This window comes from Schistocerca serialis, chromosome 2 (assembly GCF_023864345.2).
Source record: "Schistocerca serialis cubense isolate TAMUIC-IGC-003099 chromosome 2, iqSchSeri2.2, whole genome shotgun sequence".
NCBI lineage: Eukaryota > Metazoa > Arthropoda > Insecta > Orthoptera > Acrididae > Schistocerca > Schistocerca serialis.
The window spans coordinates 554,131,228-554,157,833 of record NC_064639.1 but is presented as its reverse complement, the minus strand read 5'-3'; the positions used below and the strand labels follow the sequence as shown (position 1 = coordinate 554,157,833).

The window sequence follows — 26,606 nt, the reverse complement described above, 5'->3', positions numbered from 1 at the left end:
TACATGCAGAGTAATTTACAAAGAAATTATGTATAATTTCTACATAGCACTTATTCACCATCTCCTAACAGAATGTTATAAACAAAATGAAAAATTTGCTATTGTACAGTGTGTTACAGGTAAAACGCTCAACTCACAAATTTCCTGAAGCGTTTAAGATACCGTAAATCATCTTTCACCCGTATAAACTGAGAAAAACACTCACAAAGCTACGTACAAAATCTTTTCGTAGCGATTATAATTAAGAAAACACTTACATAAATTTAAATTTTTCAGGCGGAACTTATGTGTGACGCTACTACCCAAAATGCGATTAATGGTTTCGGAGAAACTACAATATTTAAAAATTAATATTTATATGGTTTGTTCATGAAATCTATAGCCTTACACAGAAAGATCGCGTCAGTGCGATGGGGTGCTCCAACTTGACGCAGCTAAATAGAGTCTGCTTACAAAAGCGCATTCGTGAAGAAAATCTTAATTTAAAACTGAAACTAATGACATTCGGTAGCATGAGTTTGGACAGGCACATCAACTAGAAGGTGAAGGACGTGGCGTCTCAGGCTCATTCACCAGTTAACCGCGCTAACAATTCTGCTGTGCCACAGTTTTGAAAGAAAGTTGCACATAAAACAGAATGGACTCGTAAATCGCGGAACTGAGATAAAAACAACGTTACATAATAACTTCACGTCATGACAAACACACTTAAGCCGCAAATTACATCCGCAACAGCAACAGAAGGAAAATCGCAAATAATGTGGTCATAAACACTTCCTTGAAATTACATTTATATCACAAGGTGTTAGAATTTCTCACCGCCTGATACAAGTTTGCAGTCGCTATTGCAAAGAATTCTAGACTGACAGGAGAGCTTCTTATGATATTAATGAGTGTGCTCCAACAATACGATTTTTTGCACTTGTTTTACCCGTTGAGGTTTCTTTAACGAAGCAAGAACCAAACACGTAGTCTCCAATACTCCCACACCGAATGTTCACACTCCGTTGCCTCCGATGTTGCGGATCCTCAAGGAAAAATAAAGCAAACACTACGTGATTAAAAGTATCCGTACACCCCCATAAACATACGTTTTTCATAATAGGTGCATTGTGCTGCCACCTACTGCCAGTTACTCCCCATCAGCGTCCTCAGTAGTCATTAGAATGGGGCGCTCCGCGGAACTCACGGACCGAACGTGGTCAAGTGATTGGGTGGCCCTTGTGTCATACGTGTGTACGTGAGATTTCCAAACTCCAAATATCACTTTGTCCAATGTTTCCGACGTGATAGTGAAGTGGAAACGTGAAGGGAGAAGTAGAGTACAAAAGCGTACAGGCCGGCCTCGTCTGTTGACTGACAGAAATCACCGACAGTTGAAGAGGGTCGTAATGTGCAATAGGCGGACATCTATCAAGATCAACACACAGGGATTCCAAAATGCATCAGGATCCACTGAAAGTACTTTGACAGCTAGGCGGAATGTGAGAAAACCTGGATTTCATGGTCGAGCGGCTGCTCATAAGGCACACATCACGCCGGTAAATGCCAAACGACGCCTCGCTTGGTGTAGGGAGTGTAAACATTGAACTATTGAACAGTGGGAAAACGTTGTGTGGAGTGACGAATCACGGTACACAATGTGGCGATCCGATGGGAGGGTGTGGGTGTGGCGAATGGCCGCTGAACGTCATCTGCCAGCGTCTGTAGTGACAACATAAAATCCGGAGGCGGTGGTGTTATGGTGTGGTCGTGTTTTTCATGCAGGGGGCTTGCACTCCCTGTCGTTTTGCGTAGCACTATCACAGCACAAGCCTACCTACATTGATGTTTTAAGCACCTTCTCGCTTCCCACTGTTGAAGAGCAATTCGGGGATGGCGATTGCACCTTTCAACACGATCAGGCACCTGTTCATAATGCACGGCCTATGGTGGAGTGGTTACACGACAATAACATCCCTGTAATGGACTGGCCTGCACAGAGTTCTGACCTGAATCCTATAGAAGACCTTTGGGATATTTTGAAACTCCGATTTCGTGTCAGGCCTCACCGTCCGACATCGATAACTCTCCTCAGTGCAGCACTCCACGAAGAATGGGCTGCCATTCCCCAAGAAACCTTCCAACAATTGATTGAACGTATGCCTGCGGGAGCGGAAGCTGTCATCAAGGCTAAGGATGGGCCAACACCATAATGAATTCCGGCATTCCGATGGAGGGCGCCACGAACTTAAAAGTCATTTTTAGCCAGGTGTACGGATACTTTTGATCACATAGTGTGTTTCCTACATTCAACTTTCCATGATTTGTAAAACTAACTTCTTTGAAGAAAGAATGTATTGTTGTGATCTCGCATCAGAGTACAGAGCCTGTGTCGCCTGGCCACCAAGAGCTGTTCTATAGCGATTTCATCAAGGAATCCAGTTATATGGCACCTTCCGTGTATTGCGATTTTACGACTATGACGTGTGGGTATTGAAGATGGCATCAATGTAATGCTGGAACTGGTAGCATATAAGAAGTTCATAAGATAAATTTCTACAATACATAGGGCTGTTGGTAGATTATTGCATCCAGAAACTCATGAATCACTTTGGTGTTGTTGCTGTTGTGGTCTTCAGTCCTGAGACTGGTTTGATGCAGCTCTCCATGCTACTCTATCCTGTGCAATCTTCTTCATCTCCGAGTATCTACTGCAACCTACATCCTTCTAAATCTGCTTATGTATTCATCTCTTGGTCTTCCTCTACGATTTTTACCCTCCACACTGCCCTCCAATACTAAATTGGTGATCCCTTGATGCCTCAGAACATGTCCTGCCAACCGATCTCTTCTTCTAGCCAACTTGTACCACAAACTCCTCTTCTCCCCAATCCTATTCAATACCTCCTCATTAGTTACGTGATCTACCCATCTAATCTTCAGCATTCTTCTGTAGCACCACATTTCGAAAGCTTCTATTCTCTTCTTGTCCAAACTATTTATTGTCCATGTTTCACTTTCATACATGGCTACACTCCATACAAATACTTTCAGAAACGACTTTCTGACACTTAAATCTATACTCTGTGTTAACAAATTTCTCTTCTTCAGAAGCGCTTTTCTTGCCATTGGCAGTCTACATTTTATATCCTCTCTACTTAGACCATCATCACTTATTTAGCTTCCCAAATAGCAAAACTCCTTTACTACTTTAAGTGTCTCATTTCCTAATCTAATTCCCTCAGCATCACCCAACTTAATTCGACTACATTCCATTATCCTCGTTTTGCTTTTGTTGATGTTCATCTTATATCCTCGTTTAAAGACATTGTCCATTTCGTTCAACTGCTCTTCCAAGAACTTTGATGTCTCTGACAGAATTACAATGTCATCGGCGAACCTCATAGTTTTTATTTCTTCTCCGTGGATTTTAATACCGACACCGAAATTTTCTTTTGTTTCCTTCACTGCTTGCTCAGTATACAGATTGAATAACGTCGGGGAGAGGTTACAATCCTGTCTCACTCCCTTCCCAACCACTGCTTCCCTTTCATGTCGGTCGACTCTTATAACTGTCATCTGGTTTCTGTAAAAATTGTAAATAGCTTTTCGCTCCCTGTATTTTACCCCTGCCACCTTCAGAATATGAAAGAGAGTATTCCAGTCATCAATTCTGAAAGCTTTCTCTAAGTCTGCAAATGATAGAAACGTAGGTTTGCCTTTCCTTAATCTATTTTCTAAGGTAAGTCGTAGCGTCAGTATTGCCTCACGTGATTCAACATTTCTACGGAATCCAAACTGATCTTCCCCGATGTCGGCTTCTACCAGTTTTTCCATTTGTCTGTAAAGAATTCGCGTTAGTATTTTGCAGCCGTGGCTTATTAAACTGATAGTTCGGTAATTCTCACATCTATCAACACCTGCTTTCTTTGGGATTCGAATTATTATATTCTTCTTGAAGTCTGAGGGTATTTCGCCTGTCTCTTGTATCTTGATCACCAGATAGTAAGAGTTTTGTCAGAACAGGCTCCCCCAAGGCTGTCAGTAGTTCTAATGGAATGTTGTCTACTCCCGGGGCCTTGTTTCGACTCAGGTCTTTCAGTGCTCTGTCATACTCTTCACGCAGTACCATATCTCCCATTTCATTTTCATCTACATCCGCTTCCATTTCCATAAATTGTCCTCAAGTACATCGCCCTTGTACAAACCCTCTATATACTCCTTCCACCTTTCTGATTTCCCTTCTTTGCTTTGAAATGGGTTTCCATCTGAGCTCCTGATATTCATACAAGTGGTTCTCTTTTCTTCAAAGGTCTCTTTAATTCTCCTTTAGGGAGTATCTACATTTCCCGTAGTTAGATAAGGCTCTGTATCCTTGCATTTGTCCTCTAGCCATCCCTGCTTAGCCATTTTGCACTTCCTGTCGATTTCATTTTTGGGGCGTTTGTATTCCTTTTTGGCTGCTTCATTTACTGCATTTTTATAATTTCTCCTTTCATCAATTAAATTCAATATTTCTTCTATTACCCAAGGATTTCTACAAGCCCTCGTCTTTTTACCTACTCGATCCTCTGCTGCCTTCACTACTTCATCCCTCAAAGCTACCCATTCTTCTTCTACTGTATTTCTTTCCCCATTCCTGTCAATTGTTGCATTAAGCGCTCCCTTAAACTCTGTACAACTTCTGGTTTAGTCAGTTTATCCAGGTCCCATATCCTTAAATTCCCACCTTTTTGCAGTTTGTTCAGTTTTAATCTACAGTTCATAACGAATAGATTGTGGCCAGAGTCCACATCTGCCCCTGAAAATATCTTACAGTTTAAAAGCTGGTTCCTAAATCTCTGTCTTACCATCATATAATCTATCTGATACCTTCTAGTATCTCCAGGCTTCTTCCATGTATACAACCTTCTTTCATGATTCTTGAACAAAGCATTAGCTATGATTAAGTTATGCTGTGTGCAAAATTCTACCAGGCGGCTTCCTCTTTCATTTCTTACCCCCGCCCCCCAGTCCATATTCATCTACTACGTTTCCTTCTATCCCTTTTTCTACTATCGAATTCCAGTCACCCATGACTATTAAATTTTCGTCTCTCTTCACTATCTGAATAATTTCTTTTATCTCATCATACATTTCATCAATCTCTTCGTCATCTGCGGAGCTAGTTAGCACATAAACTTGTATTACTGTGGTAGGTGTGGGCTTCGTGTCCATCTTGGCCACAACAATGCGTTCGCTATGCTGTTTGTAGTAGCTTACCCACATTCCTATTTTCCTATTCATTATTAAACCTACTCCTGCGTTACCCCTATTTGATTTTGTATTTGTAACCCTGTATTCACCTGACCTGAAGTCTTGTTCCTCCTGCCACCAAACTTCACTGATTCCCACCATATCTAACTTTAACCTATCCATTTCCCTTTTTAAATTTTCTAACCTACCTTCCCGATTAAGGGGTCTGACATTCCACGCTCCGATCCCTAGAATGCCAGTTTTCTTTCACCTGATAACGATGTCCTCTTGAGTAGTTCCCGCCCGGAGATCCAAATGGGGGACTATTTTACCTCCGTAATATTTCACCCAAGAGGTCGCCATCATCATTTAACCAAACAGTAAAGCTGCATGCCCTCGGGAAAAATTACCACTGTAGTTTCCCCTTGCTTTCAACCGTTCGCAGTACCAGCACAGCAAGGCCGTTTTGGTTAGTGTTAAAAGGCCAGATCAGTCAGTCATCCTGACTGTTGCCCCTGCAACTACTGAAAAGGCTGCTGCTCCTCTTCAGGAACCAGACGTTTGTCTGGCCTCTCAACAGATACCCCTCTGTTGTGGTTGTACCTACGGTACGGCTATCTGTATCGTTGAGGTACGCAAGCCTCTCGACCAACGGCAAATCTCATGGTTCATGGTGGGGATCAGTTTGGTTATGAAGTATATAATCGGGAGTCTCTAGCTCTTTCGTTTTCTCAAGCGACGCTACTATACACGTAGCAATTGTCAAATGAGAGCTACATTTCATTCACATATTATATTTGTCAAATTAAGACACGACTGCACCTACAGAGAAGTCACACAATATTATGTAACGTTATTTCATTCGGGAAAATGGTATTTGTGTGCCTTGAATTGGGATTATCATACTTGAAGAAACATAGGACCTACCAAGTTTCCAAGGTGCTTTGGTTGTTGCGGACGGTGTACAATTGGTTCTGGTCGGCCAGCGGCACTGAAGGGCCAATCTTCCACAACGTCAGCCACTCGTCGGTCTGAGATTGTGAAAAAGAAACCAGCAGACAATAAGTCAACAAGAGGCCGAAAAGCTTTAACAGTCGATCTTTGCTATCTGATTGTGCCTTCCTTTAAACGATAGTTCAGTTACGGACTGTAACACAGACACCTCACGAAGAAGCGAAACGAACTAACTAGTCCACAGCGGTTTCAGAAAGGGGTCGAACATCAGTTTCGACTTAGAGCATTTCCAAACCCGACATTGGCCACAGTAGGCTTGCTTCAGTCTGTCTAACAGCACCCAACAAACGTTCGCACTTTCACCTGAATCATCTGTCCACATGGCGGAGTTACTGGCTCCATAGAGGCTTTCTATTATGGCACACAGACATTCAAACCCGTATTGACCCCCCGACCTTATAAAGCATACTGCGGTTCAGTATTTGATAAAGAGACAAACATGACTTAGACACGCATTGTGAATAGATATCTGTTCACTCTGAATGAAAGAAAAGCATTCTCAATAATGAAACTGTCGATCGCCTCACCTAGAGATGCATTACGGAAGGACAGTTACTCAACACCTCTCCATTATACTGGTCTCAAATCGGCGATTAAGGAAGCTGTTTATCACGACTGTAACTGTGAAAGGGACATATCCCATCACTATAAGGGCTGACACATTGCGACCATACAACCGAACGTCTGTTCTCAGCCACGGTTCTCCTTTGTGAAACTTAGTATACGTCATGCGACTTCTATCATTCGCACGAGGCTGGGACGTAGGTGTTAATCCGTCCACCTAAACCAGTTAAAAATTATCACTTCTGGACACAGCGATAGGGACAAAACGGCAGTGGCAGGTCTGAACCACATTATATTCACGTGTATAAAGCAGACTGCCGCTTTGGCGTTCCTGAAGAGGAAATTGGTTGCTAGGGGTACCCCATACATACAAGTGACAAGCGTTATTTCACTGGTATGACATATGTAAGTACAATTTTCTCGTGAACTATTTAAAAGTCGCCTGTATCCAGCTTTAAACAATACGTTGCTACGGATCTCGTCTTCACATGGAACCAGCTTGGCTCGATAACAGGGTCGTAATTTTGTGTTCGTATTTTACATCACTAACTTATATTTGTACTTCTAACTTTCATCATTGTTCTATTGCGAAATTTACAATTCTCTTAAGTTGTCAGTATTTAACTACTTTTGGCTGTGTGTTACTCGTCATATTGTGTTTTTATTTTACGTTGGGAACTTATGTTTGTAATCAGACTCTCATTACTATTCTACTGTGAAATCTGGAATTTTGTTAATCTGGTACTGTTGTAACTACTGCTAACTGTGTAGTAATTGCTGCCCAGAGGCGATATAAACAAATAAAAAACTGCCTCAGAAGTTTTATGGAATAAAAGATGTTTATCATATGTAATTCGACGTGCTGAAATGTTGTAGCTGCGATCAGAAGCTCCTAGACACAATATCACGCAGATATTGCACACACATTTGCACAGTTTTACATGTAGTTGTAGCACAGCATTTCCCAATTCGGCTACTTGCAAAATGACAAATAGTTACTGAATTCAATGTACAGTCGATATACCGATGATACGCATCCAGTTGTATTAAACCAGTAGAAGTTGGGAAAAGTCCGAAACTAATCTAGGGGTACACAGAGAGTTCGACTTGATTTTGCGTTTATTCAATAAACTATATTATTTGTTCAAGTTAAGAGTCACCGAGGCCAAAACACGCTGCGATGAATTCGTTTAACTGACAAGTTAGTATCAAGGAACATTAAATTTTTCCTGCACGACATAATTTCCCATAACCCTCTCTGTCATCCTCTCGTGACGCAACACATTCCTAGTCCTTTTCCTTTGGACAAATAGTGCCGCATTGCGCTACCTTATCGAAATTTCGTCAATCGCCACACCATTGCCTGCGTTGCCCCAAACAGTTGAAAGTAATCTGGTTTAACAGTAGCTGGAACTGAGCAAATAAATACGAGTGTTCAGTCCACAGAATAGTATACATCTGCGGACAATCAGGACCTTCCAACAGACGAGGCCTGTCGTCACTGTATGAGAATGAACTGTCAGACATCCTACGAATGTCATATTTCATGGTCCAATGGAGGAATTTTCTAAGGTTTTGGCCCATTTTCTACCCATCTGCCGCAGTGAGTGCTACATACAGCTTCTAATATGACGATACAGCAAAATACAGTAGAGAGGACACAAAAATGGTCTTGTTCCATCACAAATTTCTCCTTTGGAATTCTTTGGTACCAGTGGAGCTAAGGTATTTAATGTTGTCATAGCATTCCCTATATTGGTAACTCCTTTACAATCATTCACGCCCATTTCCACACCATGTAGTCACTACTACCATGCATTTATTCGCATTTCAAAGTGAAATCGTGTTTTGATTACTTCTGCTGCTTTCGCATTTCTTGCATACTATCTTAATGGCTTAAATTCTCTCTTTCTTTCTCTCTCTCTCCCCCTGTGTGTATGTGTGTGTGTAATGTTCGTACAATTTCTAGTGTTTCAGTAGTGCCTTATTTCGTGTCTTTTCTGCTGAACGCACAAACTACTAAACCATAAGCACTAGATAGACACGCAAAGTACCATTAAAATTAGCTCTTCATACAAAAGCCCATTTGCAGATGTACTAAAATTGCATTGATGGTGTAGTTTGTTGAACAAAGAGACATGCATAGTTTCTGTTTAGATGTAGCATAAAATCAGGATTGTACTTCCGTTTCTTTGCAGAGTCCGAGCAACAGCACTATTTTCAAGTGTGTCACATGGCTTCCCATGCCGAGCACTCAGATTTTTCTGTACTGCTGGGGCGCCCACGACATCATGGACCAAGTAAGATATCCCATACATTTCTCTATTTAAGTCTAATTCTTCATTTCTACTTCCAGCAGCCGATTTTGCGAATGTGTCCTCTTCACAGCCCCGAGTATTTATGAGGTTAAGCCACGTAGCATCGACACCGGTGAGTCATACCAAGTCTGTTCGACGTTGTGTCCTTGTGTACATGTGCTGTTGGGTGGGTTTCCATTAACCACTATCCGCAAGTAGTGGACACTGTCGTTGACATACTGAGTGCCAATTTTTTGTGTCAAATTCAGCCAGTCTCGCAGAGGCGGGCACTTAGTTGGTTAGTTAGTTACATGTTCATGTGCCTCTTTCCACGATATATTGTTCTTACTCTTTGCTATTTCTTCAGTGTTTATCTATTGTTCATAACTAATAAATTGTGGGCAGAGTCAACATCTGGCAACTGGATATGTCTTACAATTACAAATATGATTCCGAAATCACTTACTAGTATATAATCAATATGAAAACTTCAGGTGTCTCCAGATTTCTTCCACAAATACAACTTTCTTTCTCGATTCTTAAACCAAGTCTTAGCCATGATTAAATTGTCCTCTGTGCAAATTTCTTCTAGGCTGCTTTCTATTTCATTCTTTTTTCCCCCAATCAATGTTCACGTGTTATTTTTCCATCTGCTCCTTTTCCTAATATCGAATTCCTGTCCCCCATCACAATAAAATTTGCTTCCCCTTTAACTATCTGAATAAGTTCTGTTTTCTTATCTCGTCTTTCATTTCATCAATCTCTTCATCGTCTGCAGAGCTAGCTTTTTTATAAACTAATACTATTTGATGAGTGTTGGCTTAGTATCTATCTTGGCTACGATAACGCGTATACTATGGCTGTACTACCCCTGTTTGATTTTGTGTTTATGACCCTGTATTCCCCTTGACAGAGGTCCTGTTCCTCCTGACACCGAACTCACTGACTCCCACTACATATAATTTCAACCTATCCGCTTCCCTTTTTAAATTTTCTAACTTCCTTATCCGATTAAGGGATCTAACATTCCACAGACCTACTCGTAGAACACCATTTTGTGTCTACTTATGACGACATACTCCTGAGTAGTCCCCAACCGGAGACGCGAATCAAGACTACAGGGCTATTACAAATGATTGAAGCGATTTCATAAATTCACTGTAGCTCCATTCATTGACATATGGTCACGACACACTACAGATACGTAGAAAAACTCATAAAGTTTTATTCGGCTGAAGCCGCACTTCAGGTTTCTGCCGCCAGAGCGCTCGAGAGCGCAGTGTGACAAAATGGCGACAGGAGCCGAGAAAGCGTATGTCATGCTTGAAATGCAGTCACATCAGTCAGTCGTAACAGGGCAACGACACTTCAGGACGAAGTTCAACAAAGATCCACCAACTGCTAACTCCATTCGGCGATGGTATGCGCAGTTTAAAGCTTCTGGATGCCTCTGTAAGGGGAAATCAACGGGTCGGCCTGCAGTGAGCGAAGAAACAGTTGAACGCGTGCGGGCAAGTTTCACGCATAGTGATGTGAAAGATTCCGTGTTTAAACTTCCTCTACCAAGAAACGTGCCAGAACTGCGAGGTCGCATCAACAATGCTTTCGAACTCATTGATGGGGACATGCTGCGCCGAGTGTGGGAGGAACTTGATTATCGGCTTGATGTCTGCCAAATCACTAAAGGGGCACATATCGAACATTTGTGAATGCCTAAAAAAACTTTTTGAGTTTTTGTATGTGTGTGCAAAGCATTGTGAAAATATCTCAAACAATAAAGTTGTTGTAGAGCTGTGAAATCGCTTCAATCATTTGTAATAACCCTGTATTTTACATCCAGAACATTTTACTAAAGAGGTTACTACCATTATTTAACCATACAATAGAGCTGCATGCACTCAGGAAAAATTACGGCTTTAGTGTCCACTTGCTCCCAGCCATTCGCAGTACTAGCACAGCAAGACTATTCTGGTTGATGATACAAGCCAGACCAGTTTGTCATTGAGACAGTTGCCGGTGCAATTACTGCAAAGGTTCCTCTTCAGGAACCACATGTTTGTCTGGCCTCTCAATAGATACCCGTCACTTGTGGTTGTACATACGGTACGGCTATCTTTATCGCTGAGGCATGCAAACCATTCCATCAACAGCAAGGTCCATGGTTCGTGGTTTAGTTTCGTAATGGTTCAGAAAGAGTTACCCATAAGAACCTAGTTCTAATTTAGTTTACGTGTCAGGCAGTTAATACCCTTGGACAAGTGATCACAGAGTCTGATAGCAGCATTATTAATCCTTTTTGAGCTAAAGTCAGGCAGTAGTAGCCGACCGCGACAGATGCAGCAACAGATAAGTAAACCGCTTTTGTGACAAAAAAATGTTCAAATGTTTGTGAAATCTTTTGGGACTTAACTGCTAAGGTCATCAGTACCTAAGCTTACACACTACTTAACCTAAAATATCCTGAGGACAAACACACACACCCATGCCTGAGGGAGGACTCAATCCTCCGCCGGGACCAGCCGCACAGACCATGCTTTTGTGACATTTACGAGTTGCTAACCAGGAAGGAGTTTTATTATATCATCTGTGTGCTTTAGTAGTTTAGTTTCTTGCGTTACTGCGTGTAAATTTAAAATCTAATAGCCACAGTTCTCGTGTTTTCGTTTGCGTCAGAAAGTAAACTGATTTTGTGACATATTACAAGTTCCTTATCAGGGGCAAATTATTTAGTTTTTATCTGAGTGCTTCGGTAGTTAGGTTCTTGAATATCTGCATATCACTAGACACAGTTCATGCGTTTTCGTCAGGGTCTACATTAGAGTTGCGCAGCACGTGGCAATAGTCCGTTTATCTGCGTAGTTTAGTTTTCCACGGTCTTTGGTATGGACAGGGACTGCGATTGTTGCGTGCGGACGCGAGTCCAGTTGGTGACACTTCGCTCTCAACTTCAGGCTGTGATGGCTTTGGTTACACAGCTTGAGGCTGCAGTGGATGGGCACCACTGTTGTGGGCCGGCCGTGAGGATCCAACGGACGTCCAGCGCGTCAGAGTCCTCCGATCGGTCCTCACCGATGGCCAGCCCAGTTACTCCTCGTACTGACCGCTCACCTGTGGTCGAGTGGGAGGTCGCCCCGGGGCGAAGCAGGCGGTGAAAGACTTCCCAGGCGGCCGCACGTAAGGCCTCCCCGGTTTGTCTGACAAACAGGTTCCAGGTGCTGTCTGTGGCTGACACTGTCGCTGAGCATGATGCTGTCGCCTGTCCCGTTTTAGAGGAAACCACTCAGCCTGCAAGATCCGGGCAATCGCAGAGGGTGGGACTATTGGTAGTTGGGAGCTCCAGCGTCAGGCGCGTTATGGGGCCCCTTAGGGACTTGGCTGACAAGGAGGGTAAGAAAAACAATGTCCAATCCGTGTGCATACCGGGTGGAGTCATTCCAGATGTGTAAAGGGTCCTCCCAGATGACATGAAGAGCACAGGGTGCAGCCAACTGCAGGTGGTTGCTCACGTCGGTACCAATGATGTGTGTCGCTTTGGATCAGAAGAGATTCTCTCTGGTTTCGAGCGGCTAACAGAAGTGGTAAAGGCTGCCAGTCTTGCTTGCAAGATGAAAGCAGAGCTGACCATTTGCAGCACAGTCGACAGGACCGACTGCGGACCTCTGGTACAGAGCCGAGTGGAGGGTCTGAATCAGAGGCTCAGACCGTGTAGGCTGCAGATTCTTCGACTAGCGCCAAAGGGTGGTTGGGTTTCGGGTTCCGCTGAGCAGGTCAGGTGTCCACAATACGCACGAGGCGGCTACACGGGTAGCAGGAACTGTGTGGCATGGACTGGGCGGTTTTTTAGGTTAGAGGGTCTCGGGAAAACACAAGATGGGCTTCAATCACAAAAGGTGCAGGCTGAACACAGGAAGAACATAGATACAGAAACCATTGGTATAACAGTTGTAAATTGTCGTAGCTGTGTTGGGAAGGACCAGAGCTCCAAGTGCTAATAGAAAGCACTGATGCTCAAATCGTTATAGGCACTGAAAGCTGGCTAAAGCCGGATATAAGCTCAGCCGAAATTTTTGCGAAGAACCTAACGGTGTTCCGAAAAGATAGCCTAAACACGGTTGGCGGTGGCGTGTTTGTTGCTGTTAGAAGTAGTTAAAATTGTCGCGAAATTGAAGTAGATACTTCCTGTGAGTCAGTGTGGGCACAGGTTATTGTTGGCAACCGGAATAAAATAACAACTGGATCCTTCTACCGACCTCCCAGTTCAGATGATACAGTTGCTGAAAGGTTCAAAGAAAACTTGAGTTTGATTTCAAACACGTACCTGACTCATACGATAATAGTTGGTGGTGACTTTGATTTATCCTCGATATGTTGGCGAAAATATATGTTTAATTCCGTAGGTACGCATAAAATATCATCCGAAATTGTGCTAAATGCATTCTCTGAAAATTATTTCGAGCAGTTAGTTCATGAGCCCACGCGAATAGTTCAAAAATGGCTCTGAGCACTATGGGACTTAACAGCTGTGGTCATCAGTCCCCTAGAACTTAGAACTACTTAAACCTAACTAACCTAAGGACATCACACACATCCATGCCCAAGGCAGGATTCGAACCTGCGACCGTAGCAGTCGCGCGGTTCCGGACTGCGCGCCTAGAACCGCGAAACCACCGCTGCCGGCCACGCGAATAGTAAACGGTTGTGAAAACATACTTGACCTCTTAGCAACAAGTAATCCGGAGTTAATAACCAGCATCAAAACCGATATAGGGACTAGTGAACACAGGGGTGTCGTAGCAAGACTGAATATTGTAATCCCCAAATCCTCGAACAATAAGCGAAACATATACCTATTCAAAAAAGCAGATAGAAATATGCTCGACGCCTTCCTGAGAGACAATCTCCACTCATTCCAAATTAATAATATAAGTGTAGACCAGATGTGGCTTAAATTCTGAGATATAGTATCGGCAGCAATTGAGAGGTTTGTACCAAATAAACTAACAAACGACGGAGCTGATCCTCTTTGATACACAAAACGGGTTAGAACACTGTTGAACAAACAACGAAACAAACATGCCGAATTTAAACAGACACTAAATCTCCAAGATTGTCCATCATACACAGACGCTCGAAACTTAGCGCGAAGTTCAATGCGAGACGTCTGTAACAGTTTCCACAACTAAACTTTGTCTCGAAACCTGGCAGAAAATCCAAAAAGATTCTGGTCGTATGTGAATAGTGTTAGCGGCAAGAAACAATCAGTGCCTTCTGCGCGCGATAACAATGGAGATACTATCGAAGACAGTGCTGCCAAAGCCGAGTTACTAAACACAGCCTTTCGCAATGCCTTCACTAAAGAAGACGAAGTAAATATTCCAGAATTCGAATCGAGAACAGCTGCCAACATGAGTAACGTGGAAGTAAATATCCTCAGAGTAGTGAAGCAACTTAAGTCAGTTAATAAAAGCAAGTCTTCTGGTCCAGATTGTATACCAATTAGGTTCCTTTCGGAGTATGCTGATGCATTAGCTCCATATTTAACAATCATATACAACCGTTCGCTCGACGAAAGATCCGTAGCCAAAGACTGGAAAGTTGCACAGGTCACACCAATATTCAAGAAAGGTAGTAGGAGTAATCCAATAAATTACAGGGCCATATCGTTAACGTCGATATGCAGCGGGATTTTGGAACATATTTGTGTTCGAACATTATGAATTACCTCGAAGGAAACGGTCTATTGACACACAGTCAACATGGGTTTATAAAACATCGCTCCTGTGAAACACAACTAGCTCTTTATTCACATGAAGTGCTGAGTGCTATTGATAAGGGATTTCAGATCGATTCCGTATTCCTGGATTTCCGGAAGGCTTTTGACACTGTACCACACAAGCGGCTCGTAGTAAAATTGCGTCCTTATGGAATATCGTCTCGGTTATGTGACTGAATTTGCGATTTCCTGTCAGATAGGTCACAGTTCGTAGTGATTGACGGAAAGTCATCGAGTGAAACAGAAGTGATTTCTGGCGTTCCCCAAGGTAGTGTTACAGGCCCTTTGCTGTCCCTTATCCATATTAACGTTTCTGGAGACAATCTGAGCAGCCGTCTTCGGTTGTTTGCAGATGACACTGTCGCTTGTCGACTAATAAAGTCATCAGAAGATCAAAACAAACTGTAAAACGATTTAGAAAAAATATCTTAATGGTGCGAAAAGTGTCAGTTGACCCTAAATAACGAAAAGTGTGACGTCATCCACATGAGTGCTAAAAGGAACTCTTTAAACTTCGGTTACACGATAAATCAGTCTAATCTAAAGGCCGTAAATTCAACTGAATGTCTAGGTATTACAATTACGAACAACTTAAATTGGAAAGAACACACAGAAAATGTTGTGGGGAAGGCTAACCAAAGGCTGCGTTTTATTGGCAGGACACTTAGGAAATGTAACAGACCTACTAAGGAGACTACCTACACTACGCTTGGCCGTCCTCTTTTAGAATACTGCTGCGCGTTGTGGGATCCTTACCAGGTAGGACTGACGGAGTACATCGAAAAAGTTCAAAGAAAGGCAACTCGTTTTGTATTATCGCGAAATATGGGAGAGAGTGTCACAGGAATGATACAGGATTTGGGCTGGAAATCATTAAAATAATCTTCTCACGAAGCCCCAGTTACCAACTTTCTCGTCCGAATACGAAAATATTTTGTTGACACCGACCTCCATTGGGCGGAACGATCACTACGATAAAATAAGAGAAATCAGAGCTCGTACGGGAAGATATAGGTGTTCATTCTCCCCGCGCGCTATACGAGATTGGAATAATAGAGAATTTTGAAGGTGGTTCGATGAACCCTCTTCCAGGCACTTGAATGTGATTTGCAGACTATCCATGTATATGTAGAAGATGATTTTGATGATCTGTGTGGTTTAAGAAGCTCTAAAAATATGTTATTTCTATAATCTAAATTGTCTTCAATAATCATCATAAAAATACATGCAGTCTATTATCAATGAAGTGTGACATACATTTTTCTGTATTTCTTTTTGTTACGTATGATGAGAGGCAAGTTTTAGCTGCACACTATTTCTTCTAACAAAATGAAGTGATTTATACGCCAAACGTCTTGGACAGTTCACAGAAAACACTGAATGGTGCTCTTTTTTTATTGAATCCTTGTAAACTATGGCGAGTGACATATTTATAGCACTATCAGTTTAGTATCTGTTTTGAAATCAAAATTAATAACTGCAAAATATATTGTTATTACCGAGATGGAGTAGTATTTTCTAGAGTAAATTACTTTCTCAAAAAATTTTAAAAAGACTTCAGCAATGAAACAAATCAGTAATTACTAACTCTTATCATTTCTCTTATAATCGGGATTAATTATTACATATGTTAATCTATATGAAAAGTATATCCTGATTTAATGATGAATTAAATCTCTTAGAGAGTATGATGCTTACTATATTACGCATCTCTGGAACTTTATTGCCGGCCGCGGTGGTCTAGCGGTTCAGGCGCTCAGTCCGGAACCGCGCGACTACTACGGTCGCAGGTTCGAATCCTGCCTCGGGCATGGATGTGTGTGATGTCCTTAGGTTAGTTAGGTTTAAGTAGTTCTAAGTTCTAGGGGACTGATGACCACAGATGTTAAGTCCCATAGTGCTCAGAGCCATTGTTTGGAACTTTATTGACAAGACTATCAGCTCCGTATCGGTTTTGTTTTAGAGACAGGTTACTATTTTCTTAACTTCAGGTGATGAAGTGTGTGAGAGAATCAGATTACTAAATTTTAAGGAAGTTGCTTTCTCGATACTTTACTTTGACTTTTTTGCTGAACTTTATCATACTACAGTCTTTGCGAGAATAGCAAATGATAGTTTTTAATATCTGTTACCTGTGAATCACCTTCTTCCAGACACTTAAATGTGATTTGCAGAGTGTCCATATATATGTAGATGTGAAACCGCTCCATTCAAATCAATAGGTATATAATTTTGTTGTGCTAACTTTGTTTGCTCTGTTTCTTGTTTATAAATTTTCATTTTGTATTTATGAGATAATATAATCTTATTAGAGATCCATGGCTCTTTGTAAGCTATTTAATGTCTTTCCTAATTAATGTGCTGGGAAAATCACTTTCAAATATCGATACATACGTATTTGAAATACGTTAAACGTGGCGTCGATCTTTCGTTGCCAGTAAGTGTTACAGATGTCTTCCTTCTTCAATTACTTCATATGCTCCTTACTAGAATCGTTAAATTTTTCTAACCGGTTACCAGAGTGATTTCTCAGTACTGTGACAATGTCCCATTTATTCTAATTACCTGCACTTCATAATCTGAGAGTCGATAACTAATTGCATACATATTTATTTGCTTGAGTTAAATTTTTTCTATAACAAAGTTATCAATATGTGTTGTACTGTTTTGATCCAAATATATTAGGAAGTTAATATAATTGTATGATGAAATATTGTTTTTTGTTATATATCCTGTCAGAATCCGTTGAGACACTGTCCTGAAAACACACACCATTATTTATTTATCTTTGTCTAACATTTAACATAATGGAGACACGTTGGTGCTTTTACGGTTATTACAATTTAAGCAGCAAGACGAATGTCAAATACACCGGCATATGGAGGAACTCGATCGAGTAAACTGTGTCGGAATCTACGTATCAAGGGCAACAAGCACTGCATATCATAAATTTTAAGTCACAAGGTTCTGTCTCCACATCGGCGAACTCCAAGAGCCAATGTAACACGCAGACAATTGCGGAAAGAGATACGCAATTCTTTTTTGTAGAACGATGGCTGCAAAAGTTTTTATTACTTTTACCTTCGCATGAGATGTAGTTTTGATCAATATGGGATGAAGTTGATTCAACAATCCTCCATCTCTTACTGTTAAGGATTTATGTATTTAAATGCAAACCTAATGCATGCATTTTTGTCGTAGCATACCCAAGCTCTGTTTGATTCATTACCATGACATTTATGCGTTCTGATTAAAACATATGGGGGCTTTTCACGTTTTCAAATTCTCAAGGTCTGTGATAATTTACAGTTCCTAAAAGATAATCGTTTGTCTTTTGTCTTGTACCTTATCTGTGGATAATGATCAACCATATCATATGCGACAGTCTTAGCTTTACAGTGTTCACAAGTCTTACTGTAATGTAGATCTTTGTGAACAAATAAAAATACAAAAATGTAAAAAGTTGTAGCTCTATAACTACAAAGAACGTGTAGTCGAACCTCTCAACGAAATTACGCTGCAGTTGACCTGAAACAGAATAAATATCATGTAAGAGTTGCTAACATATACATATAGTTACTTATTGGGTACAAGTAAATTATTTTGCATCAAAACTCCTAGTCCACAATCATACAATTCACCCATTTATTAAGTATTTTTTTACTTTACCTTGCTCTGATTTTATTTTATAGCCAAATCGCTTGATCCTACTTCAGATTACCTTACTATAGATTAACAAAGTGTTCTTCAGTGTTCCCCTGAAAATGAATAACGGCGTTAGATCAGGAGATGTGGGTGCAACTCCACTTCCTCGTCGGCCTATCAACCTTCCAAAAAAATTAATATTACATCCAGGAACTGCCGCATGTCACGATGGTAATGCGACGGTGTACGGTCTCATAGGAAAAAAAAGAAAAGAAAAAAAAAACACAATCTTCATCTCGGCACATTTGGTGGATAGCTGGTACAGTTCATTCCTGCGACATGATAAGGTACTTCACAGCTGTCACTGTTCCTTCGAACAACAGTGGTCCTACAGGTTCTCTGACGGAGGATAATAACAACTTGTTCTTCCGCAACCTGGGATTTACCTCTCGTCCAGCACACACAGCTACGGCGCTTGACGGTTCCACTCAGTTTAATGCCTTATCGGACCGTACAATGACATGTTGAGAAGTGTCCAAGCAGCGTGCCTCAACTCTTCACATTGCGCATAACGTTATTAACAAAATTAGCTTCATTTTCGTATTTAGAGACAATTCGATATGCAAATTAATTATGTGCCAATTTAATCTAATCTAAATCGTGGAGACAGAGGATACTCATGTTTGCAGTGAGGTGACAAGTGTCATGATGTACTTCCTAATATCGTGTCGGACCTCCTTTTGTCCGGCTTAGTGCAGAAACTCGACATGGCATGGAATCAACAAGTCGCTGGAAGTCCCGTGCAGAAATACTGAACTGTGCAGCCTCTATAATCGTAAATAACTGAGGAAGATTCACCGGTGCTGGATTGAACTAATCTCTCGATTATGTCCCATAATGTTGAACTGGATTTACATCGGATCATATGGGTGGCCAAATCATTAACTCAAATTTTCTAAATTGCTCTTCAAACCAATTGAGAACAGTTGCGGCCCGGTGACATGGCACATTATCATCCATGAAAGATCCATCTTTGTTTGGGACTTGATGGCCGTGAATGGCTGCAAATGGTCTCCAAGCAGCTGAATAAAACAGCTACCAGTCACTGACCGAGTCTGTTCCATGTAAACACAGCCCACACTATTATGGAGCCGCCACTGTTTTTCACGGTGCCTTGTTCACAACGGGGGTCCATTGTTTCGTGAGATCTGTGCCACATTCGAACCCTACCATCAGCTCTTCTCTCAGCCGAACAGGCCACGATATTCCAGTCGTCTAGCAGCCAACAGATATCGTCACGAGCCCAAGAGAGGCGCTGCAGGCGATGTGACGTCATACTGTTAGCAAAGGCACACACGTTGGTCGTGAGCTGCCGTGCCCAAGTAAAGCCATACTTCACCGCCGCACCCTAACGGGTACGTTCGTCATACGTCCCACATTGATTTCAGCGACTATTTCACTCATTGTTGCTTATCTGTTAGCACTGACAACTCTCCACAAACATCGCTGCTCTGGGTCCTCAAGTGAAGTCCGTCGGCCACTGCGTTGTACGTGGTGGGAGGTATCGCCTGAAATGTGGTGTTCTGGGCACACTCTTGACGCCTTGGATTGCGGAAGACGGAATTCCAAAACGTAATGTGCCATGCGTCTAGCTCCAACTGCTATTCCCCGTTCAAAGCCTGTTAACTCCCGTCGTGCGTCCATAATCACGTCTGAAACCTTTTCACATGAATCAACTAAGTACAAATGGCAGCTCCGCCAATGCATTGCACTTGTATACCTGATGCACGCGATGCTACCACCATCTGTATATTTGCATGTCGCTACCCATGACTCTTATCACCCCATTGTATTTACAATTGCAGTACAACACTAGTGATGATGTGGGTGATTTCTTCGGCTGCCTTCATCTCTGCATTTGTAGACATATCTTGTATATGCACTGAGTATGAGCTGTGTCAGTCTCAGAGCAGAACGTTGAAACAGAAGTACCGAACGAATCTCTCACTGGCTCAGGAGGTAGAGGAAGCACCGGCTCTTGCGTATGGAAGATATTTGCTGAGCCACGAGCTGGCTGTTGTGCCGCCCGCTTCCTGGAGATTTGTCGGGTCACACGCCTCCACCTGACATGTTTACTGTTATCGATCTCTGCAAAACGTTTCTCAGCTAGAAGGAGGATACTTAAACAACATGGACTGTTCACTGTTCTTTGATTCATTCTTAACAGGAACTTTCTGTAGCAGATACAGATCTTAAAAGCTTCCTAAAATACACCAGCAGTCTCTGGAAACAATGGTTACAAGATTCGGCCGCCGGTTCGGCACCTAGAGTAACATTTTTTCTTATTTTTATGTTACGACGATCGAAAATAGCGCGCCAAAAGTGATCCTTTTGGGTTTGTTGAAACTAGTAACATTAATTTTTTAGACGCAATTTTTGAAACTAGGACATTAGTACACTTGACTGGGACGTCCGCATTTTTCCTACGTTGCTGGGTGTACAGCGGCGTCAGCATAATTGTTTCATTGGCGGAACACCAAATGTAATTTTTTCCTGCACACTTCTGGTTCACACCTCATCCGAGGGCGATGCAGCAGTTCTGCCCACACAGGCGCACTTAGCGAACCATCGGCACCACCAGTAGCTAGCGGATTCATACTTCAATAATGGTGGGATTTGCGGGTGTCACCGGCAGTACAGAGCGCCTTGAACCATCCACACTTCCACTGTTACATTCAACGTCTCAGCAGATAGGCATAGCTTGACAACAGCTTCTTTTCCAACCATGATATGAAATCACTGTTGTCGTTTCATGGAGTTTCGTCAGTGAATTTTTGACGTGGTAGTGAGCTCGACTTACTATTATGTGCTTCCATTTCCTAAACTTTATCAACCATAGGTCAAGCCAGTTTCATTTCTTTTTCGTTTATTACTAGTGTTTGTTACATCCTGAGTATGTTCTTTATTGAATTATTTGACAATGTTTACTGTTAATAAACTCAGGGATTTGTATTTGAATTTGATGTTATAGTTAATCACACCTTTGCATAATTACTGAAAATCTGTGATTATCCATGCATTTATCCATGGGTGAGCCAAAAATTAGTGTTTTTAATTCCGTTTAAGATATTCTAATTAGTATGGTTCTTATTTTTTATTTGCAACATACTCCATTACAATTTTTCTAATACTACATGTACAGTACGTGTCGTACGTGTGTCGGTGTGTTTTGACCATGATAAAATGGAGAGGGTGAAATGCGGTGCTGGCACATAGCCTGCTCCTCCCGAATAGCACCAAAGGGGCCGCCAAGCTTAAAGTCCACATACGACGGACCGATCATCGTCAACTTTGTCACATGTCCTGACATCACGAGGGTTTAATGTTTAAACCAGGACACTGGCGAAACGTGTGGTGATCGAGAACTTAACACCACCACGTACCCAACCCGTTCCGACCAAATGCTGCCACGAAAGTTTCTTCCACAACCATAATAATGTCTAAGATGGCGGCCACTGAGTGACCCGCGTTTCTTTGGCTCGCGAGTTTTTCCGCTCATTGAAGGTGTTACAGAGAAGTGCGGCAGTCCACAACGTGTACATCCGACTAAACAAGTGTTACTTGCCGTGGTGTGTTGTTCTCCGTTGATTACCAAAAGTGATAAGTGATAAGTGAGTGAAAAATGGGAAGAGCACGAGTAAGCGGCAGCAGGCGAGGCTACAGGGGCGCAGGCAGCGCGGGCGCCCGGTCTCCGGCGGCAGGTGAGGCCTCGCTGCCCGACATCGGGGAGCTCGTCCGGTCCCAGGTGAGCGCGGCGCTGCACAGTAAAGACACGCTAGACGTAATAGTGCAATCCATCACGGACTCTGTGACGGCCGCGGTCATGGACAAACTGCAAGAGTCTGTCGGGCGCAACAGCACCGAAATCCAGTCTCTTAAAAAGTCCTTGGCCGCACAAGAGAAAAAAGCCGCCGACCTAGAAGCTAAACTGTCTGCGGCCACCGATGAAATTGAGCAGTATCAGCGAAGGAACAGCTTGCGCTTGTTCGGGGTGGCTGAAAACGATCGTGAAAACACCGACGACCTGGCCATTAGCCTCGTGCGTGAAAAACTTGGCGTGCAGATCGACGTGGCCGATATTGACAGAAGCCACCGTGTTGGGCGCAGGATACCAGGTGCGATGAAACCCAGGCCCATAATAATTAAATTTGTGTCATACCGGAAAAGAGCTGAAGTGTTTGCTCAGAAAAGAAAACTCGCCAGGAGTGGGTTTACCCTGAGGGAAGATCTGACGCGCGAAAGACTAAAGGTTTTGAACACTGCGATCACACAGTTCGGCCTTCAAAATGTATGGACCCAGGATGGCAGGATCGTAGTCAAGACGGAAGGAGGGAGGAAAACGGTGACGAACATGTCCGAACTGAAAGACTGAGCGAAATCTCGCGAGACACAAAGTCTCATATTTTACTCTGTCTAATATAAGTTAATTTTTATTCTTTCTTTTCATTTTTTTTACGTCAATATTGCTTCGTTATTTCTATATTTACCATAAGTACTCTATTTAAAATCAGTCAATTGTTTCACATAAATATTGCTTCTTTAGTTGCCTATCATAAGTGCTCATTTATTCATATTGTCAGTCAAACGGGAATTAACATTCTCCATTAACAGGAATCTCCTTAAAACCGCCTTTCTATATCTGTTATTTTCATCCTCGTCACCACCACTACTACTACTACTATCTTTTTCGTAACCACTACTGCCACTTTCCATCTTTCTTTTCGCTCCCTTCTCCGATACCTCCAGCTTGTCTTTCACCTTTAGCCCACAGACGCTTGAGTCAGTCACGACCTTGGACACACCTGTAAATATGTCTTCCCCCGCGAAATCCAGCTTTTGTCCCTCTTCCGGCCAGCAGGTAGACGGAGCACGCTCGGTCCTACAGGCGGCCACAATGGGACGGACCGGTTCCGGCGGCGGGCTCTTTGTGGCCCACGCGAACGCTCAGTCGCTAACGGCTCACTTCGACGAGTTCTGTGACCTGTTCTGCCAATCGCTGTTCCATATTATCCTCGTCTCTGAAACTTGGTTGAAACCAAACATTTCTTCCGACGCTATCCGAATCACTGGTTATTCTCTCCTAAGGGCAGATCGTGAAACACGACGCGGGGGTGGTGTGGGTGCCTATATTCGCTCTGATCTGAGACCTACTATACTATGCACATCGGATGCAAAGGGCGAAGGAGAAGCAGAGTTCTTGTTATTCGAAATAAATACATCAAATCAGAAACTGCTAATTGGAGTAATCTATAAACCTCCAAACGTCGGTGCTATGTCCTCCTTTCAGTCTGCCCTGTCCTCGCTCGTGACACTGTATGAACACATAATCATTATGGGCGACACAAACATCGACTTACAGTTAAAATCTCCCTCTGCGGAAAAACTTAGGAGACTGTTCCACTCCAATGATATGAGTTTAACACCACTGGACCCAACTCATCACACGCCACACAGCCATACACTCATAGATATAATAGCAACAAAGCGACCAGATAAAATAATTCGCGCCAGTCAGACATCCGCTCCAGGACTCTCTGCTCATGACGTGATTTTCTTAAATTACTCAGTACATACTACCAAAGAAAAATCTCACCTGTTAACCTACAGAAACCTAAAAAATGTTAACCATGACGCTCTTCAAAAGGATTGCTCAGACATCCCTTGGCATGATATAAGCAATGAACCGACTTTAGACGGAAAAATTCGGGAATTATGTCGCAAAATTATTGCATTGTATGATAAACATGCTCCTCAACGCACTGTCAAGGTAAAGAGAGCTCCCGCTCCGTGGCTCACCACTGCATTACGCCAGTTAATGAATGAACGTGATGCTGCACATAGGGCCTTCAAGCGTAACCCAACTCCCGACGCGTACGAAGCTTATAGGAAACTCCGAAATAGAACCAAGCAAAGCGTGAGGAATGCCAAAATCAGACATGCCCGCTCTGTCGTATGCGGCATATCAAAACCTGCTGCACTGTGGAAAAAGCTGCGCAGTTTCGGTATAGGGAAGCGAAGATCTGACGCTGTTTATCAAGCGTCTGCAGAAGAATTAAACGATTTCTTCTCAACAGCCGTAAACTGCCACGCAGCGACAAATTATCAGCCCCAAGATATCAATCTCTCGAGAGACAAGTTTTTCCTAAAACATGTCACTACCGGCACAGTACACAAGGCAATTATGAGAATCTCTTCCGAGGCAGTAGGAAATGATGGAGTGAGCATTGGCATGATTAAGAACGTCGTAAACACTATTACTCCAGTTATCACAGACATCTTCAACCTGTCTCTTGTCAGTAGTACATATCCTACTGAGTGGAAGCAAAGCTTAATTCAACCTATACCCAAGACTGACAACCCTAAGTCGCCAGGTGACTACAGGCCGATCAGCATACTACCTGCAATATCTAAAGCCCTAGAATACATCGTCCATGAACAGCTGACGGATTACCTCAAAACTCATAACATCCACGACAAATATCAGTCAGGCTTTCGAAAGCACCATAGTACAGCAACTGCATTAATCAAAGTAACTGATGACATTAAACATGCTATGGACAGACGTGAAGCTACCATCCTAACACTGCTTGACTTTAGCAAGGCTTTTGATACAGTTGACTTTGATATATTACTAATTAAAATGAAGCAGCTGAATTTCTCAAACAGCGCAATACACTGGTTCGACAGCTACCTCAAAAACAGAAGTCAACAAGTCATTTGTGGGTCGGAAAAGTCATCATGGAAAAACGTGCGCTCTGGAGTTCCCCAAGGCTCCGTCCTTGGTCCATTACTCTTCTCACTGTACATTAATGATATTTCTTCAGTGATTCACTCCTGCAACTACCATCTATATGCCGACGACATCCAACTGTACATAAGTGCAAGCCCCAAGAACATTGCTGACGCAGTAGCGAGTATGAACGCAGATCTTTGCTCTGTTTCTCGGTGGGCACAGAACCTAGGTCTGAAACTAAACCCCAAGAAATCCCAGGTCATACTTATATCTCATCCAAAGTTAATCAGTCGGTACTTTCGCGAAACAGTCCCTCAAATACTCCTCAATGGTACCCAACTATCATACCAAAAAACAGTAAAAGACCTTGGAATAATCTTGGATGAACACCTAAACTGGGAAGAACAAACAGTCACAGCTTGCCAGAAATCGCTCTCCTCCCTACATGCAAATCAAAAATTTAGAAAAATATTTCCAACCCATGTTAAACAAAAATTAGTCCAAACACTAGTCTTGCCTAATCTTTACTACTGTGATGTAGTTCAACATGGCACAAATAATGAAAATTCGAGATGCCTAGAGCTAGTGATGAATGCTTGTGTTAGATACGTATGCAACATACGGTTGTATGATCATATCAGTCCTTCATATTCCCAGCTAGGTTGGATACGCCCACATAAGGCACGCGATCTCCACACGATGTGCTTACTTCATCGATTTCTTAGCCACTGGTGCCCCCAATACTTATCTTCTCACATTAAACACCTATCATCATTCCACAACCGCAACACCAGATCGGATACGTCTAGCATCTTGGCTGTACCTTTACATAACACAAAATCTTTCTCCGTGTCATTCTCCATCTCAGCCATACGACTATGGAACGCGCTCCCCTGTGATCTGCGTCTTATCCAAAACCACTCAACATTCAAGAGGGAACTTAAGACTTACATATTAGGGACGGTATAGCCACCATTGTTGTGCCCCCCCCCCCCTCATCTTTTTCTTTCTCCTCTCCATCACAGCTTCGAATTTTACCATTCTATTTCTCTTCCTCTAACCTATCTACCTCTTCTATATCTCTTTCACCCCATTCCATCGTCTTATGTCTCTGCTTGATGAGAATAACTCACAAGCTGCAAGAATATAACGAGAAAATTCCCAACTAGCAATAGGACTGACACTCATAAAAGAAAAATATGTTTATTTTCATATACATAGTCATTATTATTATTATTATTATCATTATTATTATTATTTTTATTATTCTTGATTGTTATAATTATTTTTTGATTGTTATAAT

The 26,606-nt window shown here is 42.3% G+C and overlaps 1 protein-coding gene across 1 annotated transcript in view; it reads left to right on the top strand.

Annotated features, from left to right (window-relative positions):
• The window catches only part of LOC126456207 (uncharacterized), a 44,598-nt gene that overhangs the window by 12,553 nt on the left and 5,439 nt on the right, over nt 1–26,606 (top strand). The window lies entirely within an intron of this gene.